Source organism: Vicugna pacos, chromosome 3 (assembly GCF_048564905.1).
Source record: "Vicugna pacos chromosome 3, VicPac4, whole genome shotgun sequence".
Lineage (NCBI taxonomy): Eukaryota > Metazoa > Chordata > Mammalia > Artiodactyla > Camelidae > Vicugna > Vicugna pacos.
This window is the reverse complement of record NC_132989.1, coordinates 90,054,728-90,069,594: the sequence shown is the minus strand read 5'-3', so window position 1 is coordinate 90,069,594 and position 14,867 is coordinate 90,054,728. Positions and strand designations below refer to the sequence as shown.

General features: G+C 34.0%; 1 long non-coding RNA gene across 1 annotated transcript in view; it reads left to right on the top strand.

The window, feature by feature from the left end:
- Positions 1–14,867, top strand: part of LOC140695698 (uncharacterized) — a 331,090-nt gene that overhangs the window by 246,906 nt on the left and 69,317 nt on the right. The gene's annotated exons all lie outside the window — the stretch shown is intronic.

Below are 14,867 nucleotides of genomic sequence, written 5' to 3'. Positions count from 1 at the left end.
TAAATATTTTCTCCCACTCCATGGCTCACCTATTCATTTTCTTAAAATATCTTTTGATGGGTAGTGATTTTAAATATGATAGTTAAATGCATTGTTTTTTAAAAATGGTTATTGTCTTCTGTGATCTGTCTGTGAAACTTGTAGACTAAGTCCCAGCTCACAGAGAGATTCTCTTATGTTTCTTTCTAAAAGCTTTAATGCTTGAGTCTAAGAACTATCGTAAATTAATCTTTGTGTGGGGTAGGGTGAGGCCCCTATTTTATTCAACATGTTCATATTTATTTAGGCTCACTTATACTACAGTGTGTAGCAAAATTCTCATTGTCTACCACATCTTCCTCAGTTTTATAATTTATTTTCTCCTTTAGTTAGTATTAACAGCTAATATCTCCTTTCAGTTTGTAGGCTATCCCCTGTGAATTAGGAAATCAGATGGTCATGCTTGGGATAATCATTTATTCATCTCACAAACATTTATTGAGTACATACTCTGCAATGTATTGTGATAATTGCTATAAATGAGAAAAGGAATAAAACCTTGTGCTTGCCTCAATAGGAAAATGGCTTAATGAGGACACATGTAAGTAAATAGGCAATTGTAATAGAGCAATCTCTATTTAAATGTGATAAAGGCATGCAAAGAATTGTGACGGCACAGTTGAGGAATACCTAATACAGAGTTTTAGAATAAGGTTTCCTATAAAAGGTGATATCAGAGCTTGGAAAAGCAAGATACGTAAAAAAGATTTAAGTGTGCAACAAGGAGTTATCAAGACTCCTGCCCTCAAAACGTTATTGATGAGTTAGTAGAATAAGATAAATGTATGTATCTATAATAGAGACAAAGCATTTAGTGCTATAAAAGATATAACACTTCGAGAATTTGAAATTTCAGAATGGAAAAAAGATACCTTCCACAGTACACAATTATGTATGTGGAGCATTTTATGAGAGAAGTAGCATTTGAGCTGAGTTATGGTATTGTTTTGGAGATTAAATGAATTAATAAATGCTCAGTACTTAAGATAGTACCTGACATGTTGTAAATGTAGATAATAATCATTGTTGTTGTTATTATTATTATTATTATTATAATATACAAAGGACTTGACCATTTACACTGAGGAAAAACATTTTATGCCCATGACAAAGATTTTAAACTGTCCATAGGCTATATGGAGTGAAACTGAGCTTGGAGTTCAAGAAATATTTAGAAATTGGGAAACAGCTCATTTTGACTAGACCTACGTATAAGAAGAGCCTAAGTTTCAGTAATGCTGGAAAGGTAATACAGGTACAACAGATGGAGAGCTTTGGAAGGCACGTTAAGCATTTAGATTTTATTCTGGTTGTGATGGAAGCCATTGTTGGTTGCTTGTCTTTTTTTGATCCACAGAAGGAAGAACAAAAAACTACATACATCCTTGTGCAGAATCTAGACTTAAGGGATGAGAGGAGCCAGATAAACAGACATAAGGAGTGATCATGTAGATAGAGGAAGAACCAGGATGATTATTGTACAAAAGGAATTGTTAGCCAATAATCCTTGATGCCACTGAGAGACTAAGAAAGATAAAAGCTAAGAAAAAAATTAGAGTTAGCAGTTTACCTATACTTTAATGACCTTTGAAAGAGCAGTTTAAGCAGAGTGATGGAGGCTGAGGTCAGATTTCAAGGAATTAACAGTGGTTTAGGAGTGGAAAGTAAATACCATAAGTATGGTGTATTTGAAAAAAGTTGGATAGTAGAAATAAAAGTAAAGAGGAAGATGTGATAATAGCTTGAAAGGATAGAAGAACTGAACTTAGAATTTTTAGGCATGATGATATTCGTAGATTGAATCAGGGGAGAGAGAAGAGAAAAAGAGTGTGTACCCCTAAGTGAGGAGATTATATTGAAAAAATGAAGAAAGGATTTTTTTCTGGGAAAAATGTCCAGAGGAGACAGGAAGAAAAGAGAACAAAGGCGTGAGTGAAAGAGTTGATATCAGAGAGACATTTTGTTCTCTGACAGGAAGAAGGAGGAAAAGACAATAAATGAAGACAAATTAATAATAAAATGTGAAGGGGGAGGAATTTAAAGATACGCACGGGAGGCAAGTCCATCCAGAGGGCAAAAGTATACAGAGAAAGCTGAGGAGATGGGAACTGCTTTGAAATGAATTTTGTGGTAAATGTATTAGGAAGGTTTATTAGTTTTCTACTGCTGTATAACAGTTACCACAAATAGGGAGAGGGCTCTCAACAGAAACCAAATTGGCCTGTACCTTGATCTTGGATATTCTAGCCTTCAGGAAATCAGTTTCTGTTGTTTTAGCTACCTCATCTATGTTTTGAACATAGAACAGTTTCAAACAGACTAATACAATGGGAGTTAGACTTCTCACTATGGGAGAAGGGGATTATAAATATGGAAAGAAAGAAAACTGAAATTAATACTGTGGTACTAGACTGGAATTGGAGATGTTGTTATGAACTCATGTTTTATGTTTTTTTAAACATTTTTGTTATTGAGTTATAGTCATTTTACAATGTTGTGTCAAATTCCAGTGTAGAGCACGCTTTTTCAGTTATACATGAACATACATATATTCATTGTCACATTTTTTTTTCACTGTGAGCTACCACAAGATCTTGTTATATTTCCCTGTGCTATACAGTATAATCTTGTTTATCTATTCTACATTTTGAAATCCCAGTCTGTCCCTTCCCACCCCCGCCCCCTTGGTCATGTTTTATATTTATCTAGATAGAGAGAGAGATAGATAGACAGACAGACAGATATAGATAGGTGGATAGAAACACAGAAATAAACTTATGTGGACATTCTTATATATACTCCTTGGTTATGTCCACTGAGAGACCTAAGTAGTGAAATCCCAACAGTAATGTGCATACCTAGTACAAAGATCTTAGTTTGTAAATATAATTCTTAACTAGAAAGAACTAGGGCTCCTTGGAGAATACCTGGTTTCCATGCTGGAACAAATGAAGTACAAGATGGGTATAGAAACTCATTATTCTAGAAAGTGAGGAAGTGCTCAGAAAATGATATAGACAGAAGCAGCTTGAAGAGGCCCCATTAGCAAATATTGGAGTGATTTGAGCATCAAAATGATAGTAATGGATTGTAATCCACTGAATAAATTAGGGATCCATTTGTCCATATAGATGTAAATAAACAAATGCATAAATATATGAGGAGAAGAGAAAGCTTTTTGTTACAATAGAATGCCAACTAATAAGTGTAGATAAAATGATGGAATCAAGAATCCTCATTTGGCAACCATCATTCAGTCACAAAACATCAATGGATGCTAAAACTAGTGGGTGAAAAGTTGATGAGAAATGTAACATTGACTTAGTCTCAAAGATTTGCTGATTACAAAGGGAAACACAAATTTGGAGCGGAGAAACCTGGAGGACACCAGCTTTACCTAGTGATGAAAGTTAACACCACAACTAATAGGACAAATTGAAATTGCATGTTATCTGGTAGAATATAAGAAGAAAATAGCATCACTTCTGTGATTTTCCTGCCCAGAATGTATAACCTGAATCTAACTAGTAGAAAACATCGAGCAAACCTAAATTTAGGGACATTCTACAAAACAGTGGATTTTAATTTGTGAATGTGTGAAGGTTATGAATGTCGAGGAGAGTCTGAGGAACTATTTCAGATGAAAGGAGAAAAAAAGACATTGCTAAATGCATCTGTGGCCCTCGATTAGATAATTTTGCTACAAAGAAATTTATTGGGATAACCACTAAAATCTTAATGGTGTATGTGAATTAGATAATAGTAATGGGAATGTATAATAGCAATATAATAGCAATGCTAATTTCTCGATTTTAATAGTTGTATTATGTTTATATAGGCAAATGCTCTGTTAGTAGGAACTGCATAAAAAGTATTCTGGGGTTATGCAAATTGATGTCTCCAACTTATTCTCAAATCATTCAGAAAGAACTTCTTTGACTATAGTTCCAAATTTTCTGTTGAAATTTTAAAATACTTCAAAAAAAGAGAAAGGAAAACTCCAGCCATATGCTGTTTACAGGAGGCATACTTAAAGCATAATGAAAGAATGTGTGTAGTGGGATAGAGAAAATTGTACTAGGAAAATACTAATAAAAGAAATTGTACATGGCTATGTTTTTTATGTAAAATAGGCTTTGGAGAAAAAAATCTTATTAGGAATAAGACAGATCATAATGTAATGGTATAAGGCAGCATTCACAAGGAATACATAATAATTCTGAAGGTATACCTGCCTAACAACATAACTGTCAAGTACAAGTTAATAGTATTATATTGAGAAATGTATAGTTCCCCAGTTAGAGTAAATTTAACACACACTTGGCACAGTTTGATGGATATAAAGAGAAAGAATTGGTAAAGATATAGGAGATTTGAACTACATGATTAGCTAATTTTAAATAATAGATACTTTTAGAAGGCTGAACTTTCAAATTAGAGGATTTGCATTATTTCAAACACATTTGGAAATTTTACAAAAATTGACCCTTTGTAGGCTGCATAAGGGACTCAGAGACACAAATAAAATATAAAAATCATGTTTTCCAACAATGCTATATATAAAGTGGAATCAATACCCAAACCAATAATATGTATCCATAGTAGCACAGTTGTAAATAGTTCATCTGTCAATAGCTACTAAGAAGGGAGCACCAATATCAAAACTCACAGTGTGCAAGTAAAAGAGTGCTTACAGAATCATTTATAACGTAGAAAGCAAATGTTAAAATGAAAACATTTCAAAATTTAACAGGTATTCTTGAACTTAAGAACAAAGAAAAAAAATCTGTGTCAACCCAAATAAAATAAGAAAATGATAAACGTATTTTAGTGAAACAGAAAGTACTTAAATAAAATAATCAAAGAGATAGTGCTTTAAATATATTGATAAATAATACCTGCTATAGCAAGAATGATGAAGGAAAAAACCTAAATAAGTGTTGTTGAGGATGAAAAGGGAAAAGTTCCAGAGAGAGAGAGGAGGAAGTTTCCACTTACTAAAATGGAACATTTTCTAGACAAATATAATTTAACAAGTACAGTTTACTTATAAGACCGTTAGAGTAATGAAAGCAGTAGTTTTAAAACTTATCATCAAAAAGTGTCATACTGATGGAGTTTTTTTCTTCTTTTTTATTGAAGTATAGTCAGTTTACAATATTGTGTCAGTTTCTGCTGTACATAGCATAATAGTTCAGTCATACGTATACATACATATATTCATTTTCACATTCTTTTCATTACAGGTTCCTACAAGATATTGAATATAGTTCCCTGTGCTATATAGTATAAACTTGTTGTTTGTCTATTTTATATATAGTAGTTACTATCTGCAAATCTCGAGCTCCCAATTTATCCTTTCCCAACTCCTTTCCCCCTGGTAACCGTAAATTTGTTTTCTATGTCTGTGAGTCTTTTTCTGTTTTGTAAGTAAGTTCATTTGTCTTTTTTTTTTTTAAGATTCCACATGTAAGTGATTTTATATGGTACAATGGAATACTACTTAGTCATAAAAAGTAGTAAAATAATGCCATTTGCAGCAACATGGATGGACCTGGAGATTGTCATTCTAAGTGAAGTAAGCCAGAAAGAGAAAGAAAAATACCCATGGAGTTTTAATGCACTGTTTTAGACTTAAGTAGGTCGAACAGTTTGCAGTTTCTGTTCTAGAGACTGGAAAAGCAGGAGATGCTTTCTAGCTCATTTTATGTGGCTGTGCTGGAAGCTTCCTCAGAAGACACCTCTCTATACATTTCTTTTTCTGTGTATCTCTTTCTTTTTCTTCCTCCTCCTCCACTTCTCTGTTATTTTCTAATCCATCTCAAATGACCATGAATTCCCATTTTTAAAATGACCTGGCAATTTACATTTTAATTCAGCAATATTTATAGAGTAGTTTATTGTGTCCTAAGCCCTATGATAGATTTTGGAATAAGAGAGATATCTGCGAAGCAGATTGGCTATGAGCTACTTTCAGTTAAAGCCTCAGTCTTCGGTGAAAATACAGTTGACAACTTACCCCTGAATCATCAACTCATTTGTATGTCCCTCCTTCTTCCCTTCTCTCAAATATTTTGGACTCTTTTGTAGACATAGCCTTAAACACAAAGCACATGGCAAAGGCCCATGAGATGAGCAGTGGCTAACTAACTGCAGCTATGTTGCATGAAGCAGCACAACCCAAAGGGAAAAGTATTATCGCAATGGAAATGGCCAAGTTTATGCATATAGCTTTCCCACTGAGTTACCTGACGCAAATCACTTGGACTCTCTATGCTTCAATCTAAATAGAGCTACCACTTCCTTGCCTATTGGTTTTGCAATGTTGCTGAGATGTAAATGGAATAAAATTAAATAATCTGAAATCTTTTTGAAATGTATAATATATATACAAGTGAAGTTATCTTCATCATCACTAATGTATAGTGTTATTACATCATATTTGAGGACAGCAAAGTTCTATTTTAAAAATGAATTTCGATGCAGATTTTGAAAGCAGGATGGGCCTAACTTGATAAGAAAATGATTTTTCAAGGTAGTATTATGCCTTTTCTAGGTTGTTTATTTTGTAGTATATAATTCAAAAAGCTATGGCCTTCAAGCATTTTATTTTGCAATTAACACACATAAACACATATAGTAAGCAGACATGCACACACATGGAGATATGTATACATATATCTCATAATGTATAAATGGTCCTATAAAACAGTATTTACCTTTTCTATAATATCTGCTTTTTAAAAACCCTGATGAATCACAGTATAAATACATAAAGTTATAAAACAGTTGAATTCAGAGGTACTTACTGCCCTCCCTTATAAAAAATCTTTTATAAAATGTATCAGTTTAAGAGATTTGTTTTGAGTATTTTGAAAGATAATGATAATGCCCAATTATTATGTTCCTTTTCTATGCCAAGTATCATGCTGTTACTTTGCACATCTTTTTATCTATAGTTGCAGTAATTGTATGTATTAGATAATACCAGATAGGAAAGCCAAGGCTTTGATAATGAAATGGAGGTAAATCCATGATGCAAACTCCCTCATCTTTGCTAAAACCTAAGCCCTTGACTTCAAAGTATACAAACTTTTCAGAAACCCACATATTGTAGACAAATAACTCCTAAATATTACTGTCACAGAGCTTTTCCCTGAGTTGTAGACCCACAGCAGATGCACAGGCACCTCTAACTCAACATATTTCAAGCTAAACACCTTACCTTCTCACCCCTAACCTCCCTGCAGCCTCTCAGAGTCTGACCTCTTTTCAGTGGCTAGTTACCTATGCTGGCAATCTGGGAGACCTCCTTGACCCTCTCAGCATTACTGTCTCCACTCCACTTACACCCAAGTGTTCACGGAATTGTGTTGGCTTCCTTGATAACTCTGGTTTTCTCGAGACTAGCTGTCATTATCTGGTCTGGTAAGTTTATTCCTCTCATCAGTGTATTCTTGGCTATTGCCATGTTCTCACTTATTTCTGACTCCAGTTTACCTCTGTTCTGTTTATTCTCTGTGCAGCAGCTAGAGTGATTGTCATATCTTTTACATCAAATCTCTGATCACATCTTTCTTAAAATCCTTTTGTACCTCCTCATTTTCAGAATAAAACTGATCCCCAGCCTGACATGCAAAGCCACTCATCTGTAATCTCTTTCCTCTCCAGTTCCTCAATTCCCTTTATACTTATTTTTCCTAAATTACTATTAATTTCTTGAGCAGCTACGCCCACATTTCCAAACCTTTGAGGGAAATCACTGTTCTTTAAAAGTGAAACTTCTATCCTGGGAATGGAGATTTGATTTAAAATTTGAATAACTACCATTGTTTACCTTGTTTTGAAAAATAGATAAGAACAGAATAAAGGTCAAGAAAAAAAGAAATACATTGGACATTCACTTTAATATCAAGAAAGAATGAGATCTTTATAGAATGAATGAGTCTGGCAAGACCCCTACCTAAGTTGAAGTAGTAGAAAGGGGACAAAAACAGTTCATAGGACTTGAATTAAACCCTCTGCGCCTCAGGGAAAACTGGGTGTAACTCTCATTAGTAACATAAGAATGAAAAAGCTGCTCATCTAGCTTTATAAGCCTATGATGAGACTTGAATGAGAAAAATTAAATGAGGCCATTTCATAAAGTACACAGTGCTATCAAATACAAGATTTGAGACCATTAGGTTAGGAGATAACTCACTTTGTGGAGCCTTCCCGAATGCTTATCAGGAGTATAGCCTCACCGGGTTAGGGTTTCCCATGTATTGCAGACGTCTCTCCCTACTGCAGTGTTAGCTCTCCAAGCAAGAGGCTGTGTCTTATAACTTCATGTCTCCAGTGCCCAGTATAATGCCTGGGATTATAGCAACTGCTCTGCGCATATTTGCTGATTGACTTATCAAAATGGTGCTGATAGAAGTTGTTCTTTACAGTGAGGTGATTGAAGAACATTGATGACAAGTCACCATTATAGTTAGACTTGGTCATACTTTTGGTATTGGGATGTGCTTTTGGTGTTTGGTATTTCTACAGACATTTTGACCATTTTAATAAATCAACATTCCAGGGAACCGTAAGAATAGGAAGCAAAATAGTTAAGGGTTAATAACGCTTGTGAAAAAACAAAAAGTTACTCCACAGAATTCCCCATCTTTTTTTACCTTCAGAACCTGATTGTGTATTTGAACTTTGACCATCACTTCTTTTCTCCTAAAAATTATGTAGAGCATTATTTTTTTAACTAAACTTTTCATCTGGAGAAGATTTTATATTTACAGAAAAGCTGCAAAGGTAATACAGAGGGCTTTAATATATCTTTCACTCTACAGTGTGCTTCCCTAATGTTAACAGGTGACATAACCCACTTATTTTTTATTTACACTGGAGTAGAAGGTAATTTGAGCAACCCTTTGTGGGAGTGTCTGAAGAATTATGTGATACCCATTGGAGGTTATAGAAGAGAACATTTTAGCCACAGCACCTGAATTAGGAATCACTGAGTCAATCATAGATAGTTACAGTTATGTAGAAATATCTGAACTTAAAACTTTGGCTCTATAGAAAAATAAGTCTGAGGGTAACCTCTGTAAATATGTTACTTGATTAGAAGCATTTATATAATAATGGACACAAAAGACATTACTGTCTGGAATACACTGGAAAAAAAGAATTTGAATAATTCTATTCATTGTACATTAAGAAAGGGTTTAAACAATTGTATATACATAAAATTAACTGAAGGTAGATCATGATTAAAATGAAAAATGTTGAAATATTATAGGAAACTAAGTTTGCATAGTGGAAAATTCTAAGAGTATTCACTTCATTTCAGCTGAGTATATATGCATTTATACTTATATTATGGCCAAGCTAATTTCCTTGAAGTACTATTATTTGGATTTATTGTAAATGTAAGTGTTATTTGGGGTTCTTTGCAATGAGTGACGTAAAAATAATAAATTATTCAAGCAAGAATTAGTACTTATAAGTAGTCTTTTGTAGTTTATAAAGATAGTAAAATGTTTCATATGAAAGAAATACGTAAGGCTATGTAAATAGGTTTTTGCTGATTTTTTTAACCCTTTAATATAGTCCATATTTTTTTCCCTTTACTACATTCTTGCTGTATTATACAAGGTATATAATATAACCTATGGACCTAACACTCAAATATTTTAGGTTAAGCTGATTTTGGAGTCAAGATGTAATTTAATAAAGAAGACCTGGTGAACATATTCGAATTCCATGGCACTTTTCTCTTCCTTCTGATACACTTAAAAATATAAAGATGTCAAGTAATTCACTCAGTGAACTAAGGTTTTCTAGTGGATGTGAGGATTTCTCAGGCCTGACAGCAGCATCAGTGGAGTTTTGTGCCAAGGTGCACACCTACTGCTCAAGGGAGTGCGACTGCTTGCCCTGGATTCACTGTGTGATCTTGAGCAAGTCACCTCACATTCTTGAACCTCGTTCAACCCATTTGGAGAATTAGGTGAAAGCTAAGCCTTAGTGAGAAACAGATGCTACATCTGAGATGAGTTTTCTTGTGTAAACAAGTAATTCCAAAGTTTAATTCCTAAGAAAGTCTCTGTGTGGATGACCATGATACATTGGAGGTAGACAATTGGGTTAAGGCTTGTGGACTAAATATGTTTTTGGGTAGAAATGATAGCATCGTAATAGTACATCTGGATTTCTTAAAATTATTTTTGTTTAATTTTATTCCAACCTACTCTGTTTTTAGATGTATGCTGTTGTGACTTTTAAATAGAATTTATTTAATACTTTGGGAGCTTTTTTATGTAGTAAATTATACTTCTAACAGGTCAATTAAGTTGTCAAGGTAGGGGGAAATATAATGCAAAATAGTCCAGTTATTACCTAGTGAAAGTCAATGAAAGTTAAGACCTCTTCTCTTTGGGATAAGAGTTAACAATCAAGGGATTTAAAGACATGTGGTTTTAAAGACAACAGCTAAGTTTGCATTTTGGTTTCATTCCCAGTAGATTACTTGTCACTTTGGTAAATTCTTACATTCTAAAACACTTTGCTAAAACAGAAATAACTTAGCAAATTGAAAAGAATTGCTCAAAGGAAAGAAAAACTCTTGAGAAAGTCTAGCCTAAGTTTCTCTCCTCTGCAATTGCTACTTCTGTTGATTGAAAGTAGCTGTGAGCATCAAAGTCAGATCTGTGGTTCCAAAACCTCTCCAAGCTTGCCATAACTCTAAACTTCCATTTCCTGTGTTGACGTCACGTATTGCTATCATCAGTGCACATTTCAAAGCTTCAGGTTAAATGTGCTGTGGCTTCCCATTGCATAACTTTTTGTATTTTAAAGTAGGAATAAGTAATACGTGAATCAGCAAGCTAATGGATACTGTTGCGAACTCTTGTTGGCTAGTTTATGATTTTCTGCTTTGTTGTTTGGCAGCTATGGTGTTCTTACATTTGACATTAACTAAAGGAGCAGTAGCTTGGCCTTTAAGTGGAAGACAGTCCAAGAATTTCAGAGGAGAGGAACTAAGCAAGGAGAGGACTGGAGCTATTATCTTCCAAAGAGACACTCCTGCCCCTGTGCTTTTCTCAGTTGCTTGCACAGAACCCTTTGACTTTAGTGTGAGAAGAACGTATCTTCGGTAGAATTTGACCCTGGGTTTCTTTAGTAAGTAAGCTAAGTCAAGTTGAATGAGATGCAAAATACTGTGGCTAGAGTATGATCACCCATGGAAGACGAAGAATATGATGGGCATAAGTCTAAAAATGTTGAGGGGTCGGAAATGGGGAAAACCTGTGTTTTAGACTTAGTATCTAGAGAAAATACCTAGCAGAAATACCCAAATCACTAAATATCTTGGGAAGAACTCAAGATGAAATTAGCAAAATAATAAAAAGATCTATTATTTTGACATTTAAAACTTTTGAACGAGTCTTCATCATGAATAATCTTATACTGGTCTCCTTTGGAAAAGTTGAATTACAAATGTTTTTCATTCTAAACTTCTTATTGCATGGTGTGATATCTAGATGCAAAATTAATAATTCTTTATCCATCATGTTCTCCATATATGTAATTTGTGTATATTCTTCATATATAGTATGTACATATTCATATACATAATTCTTCACATATATGTATACATAATACCCTCAAATATACATGAAATATCTTTCCAAGCTCTTGCCAAATAATGTTATTTTGATGTATATAAAAGAAGAGTAGTTTTTGTTCCATAAAAGACCAATTTCTTTTTCTAGGAATTGGATCTCTGACCTCCTCACATTCTTGAGTTGGAAGTGAGATTGATGAACATAAAGTAGGACACACACGTGGGAGCTCTTATGAATTGGAGCCGTATGAGAATAATTAGTTTTATTTTTCATCTGGCACAGAGTTCAGATTCTACCACTGTTTTGTGTTGTAAGCATGTTTAAAGAGTAAGGGAGTTAAAAGAGTAAGAAAAGTTGGGGAGGGTGAATTGATGTGCTAACCTGGAAACTGAAAGTTTATAAGAGATGAATCAATGATATTAAGTATCCATTATTCAACCTCAGTGAATAAAATTGCTCTTCTAAAGCTGCCTTCAGTGAGATTGATATTTTCATACTTGATCAGGATAAAAGCTGAAGGCTTCAAATGTTTGCAGAATATATGATTCATAAAGGTTATTCATGAATAAAATTTTACGGAAAATAAATCTTTAGAAGATGTTTATTCAGCTATCTCTTATTTTAAGATAGTCTGCAAAAAAAACCAAAACCAAAACAAAACAAAACAAAACAAAAATCTTAAGTTTCTATTGGAATCGTTGGCAGGCCCTTAAGATATTTTCATATAAGATTTTGAAACATTCCACCTCAATTATATATTCATTTTTGAGGAAAAAAGTTTATCTGCCTACACTCAGCTCTGAAGTCAACATTTGGTATGTATGCTCTTTATGCTCTGATGTTCAGAGTGTATACAAAACTGAGTGTGTAAACTAGAATACATTTTAATTTGATAAAATGCCAATCACAAAGGGGTTGTTGATTTTAAAATAATCAATGAGTTTAATCTGTTAAATGTGACTGAAAAAATCCTTTGCTTTTTGTTGTGGTGTACAATAGCCAAATAGCTTTGTATTTCCAAGTTTTAGTATTTTTAACATTGATTTTTTCATGTTTAGAGACTGTTCTCTGAAGAATTCAAAGCTCTTTGATTAGCATCTCATGCAATCATTTGTAAGGCAGGGAATTTCAAGAGAATACATATAGGAGGAGAAGCTAAGAGGTTTTTCCTTTAAGAAAAGTGGAATCTTTAAAAATCAACACCTTATTCTTACTTTTCTTTCCCAATAATAATAGTGGTCACCTCTATGCTTTTTGGAATTAAAAAGTAGGAAAATTGTTTTGTTCAATTAATAACTGCTCCACCTCGGCACTAAACTGAGATGGATTCTTTTGCTTCCATTCAGTGGCTCAATGAGTACTTCCTGTGCCTTAGAGGGGATTCAGGGGTATAAGGTGTTGATGCTTTAACTGGTGTGGATAATTTCATGATACTGTCTGTTTCCCTTCTACTTTTTTCACACAACTTTCTTTCCAGAAAAATCAAGTAATTATGGAAAAAAGATTAAGGTGGTTCTGCATTACTGTACCTAATCACCAGTCCTGGGGACATGCAGCACTTTTCTCCTCTAGCCTCTTTGTGAAGTACATCAGTTGTCTTCACTTGTACAGAATCTAGTCACTTCTCTTTGGTAACAACTCTCTGATTTTCATTTGAGGAATTACCTTTCTCCCGTCCTCAGTCCATGTGCTTTAGGTGGGATTCTGTCTCCATTTGGAACCAAAGGTGGCTTCATGACCCAGATTTATCAGGACATTCTATTCCTCTGACCACAGTGGTATGCAAATCAGGTTAATAATACTCAATCCTAGGATTTTTGTTGAAAGCACTGATTTTTTTTTAAAGTTCTTTCAATCAGACTCACTGAGCAATAGGAAGATACTCTTGCAAGGGGGAAGTCACCTGACAATGAGGGCAATCCAACGGAAAGTAGAGCTACATGAATGTAGATGGATGTTTGCTTGATAATATCATTTGAGTACCTGCAACCAGCTATGCCTGAAGATAATTAGTGCTGGACTTTTTAGTTTTAAATACTTCTCTTTGATTATTCTATTTATCTTAATTCACTTTGAGTTTTGGTCTTTAAGAGCAAAACTCTTCTTGATATTACATTCCAAAAGCATTTAGTGTTGTATAAACAAAATACCAATATGATGCTTATCTGTGATATAGTTGAAAACTCTAAAATCTGTACTGTGTGGATGCTGGAGAATGTCATCTTTACAATTAATTTCTCCATTTTTTTTTAATTTAAAATATGGATTATTATAGAATCATAGATTTTCCAGCTTAGGAAAATGTTAGCGATTGTTTTACCTAGCCTTTCATATCATATGACAGCCTACTACTACTTAGAAAGGGCTGGAGTATAATGAGAGGCTACACAGGAGAATAGGAAGAGTGTAGATCCAGTGCACACCCGCTTTGTTACTTGTTAGCATGGAAATGCTGAACAAGTTACTTAAACTCTTAGAGCATCCCTTTCTTTAACTCTTGTTCTCAAGATGTCTGGCTCATAATTGACACTAAATATGATACCTTTTTAAAAATAAAGTCAAATGTTAACATTAAATGTTAACTGTTACTATATAATGTTTACTATCATGCTACTATTTTAATAGTACTATTAACGTTAATATTTTTGCCCCCAATATTACTATTATTGCCAAGAATTTCCTTCAGAATAATCCAAGCTTGGGGGAATTATGTAGAATGTGGTTGGAACATGATTGGCTGTGAGTTGACATTTGTTGAATTTGGGCAATGGATACATGGGTGTTCATTATACTACTTTTTGGATTCTTGTTATGTGTTTGAATTTTTCCTTATGAAAAGATTTTTAAAAGCCTAGAGTCCCTTATGATGTTTCCCGAAGGTGTAGAAGTATGCAGTAGTTAAAAACGATCTTCCTGGGATCGAGCGTTTGGGCTCTGCATCGGACTGCCTAGGCTTGAATTCTGTTTCCTTCACTTACTACCTGAGGGACGTTGCACAAACTACCTAACCTCTCAGTGCGTCAACGTACTTATCTGTACAATGAGAGTGTTAGTATGTACCTCATAGGGTTGTTAAAAGACTTATAAATTAAAATATATAAAATGAGTATCATAGTGTGAGGCACCTGTTAACCACTCAGTACTTTTTAAAAAAAACTGATGTAGTGTCATAAATATGTGCATGTGAATATGCTGATAAAGGGCTGAAGGATTTAC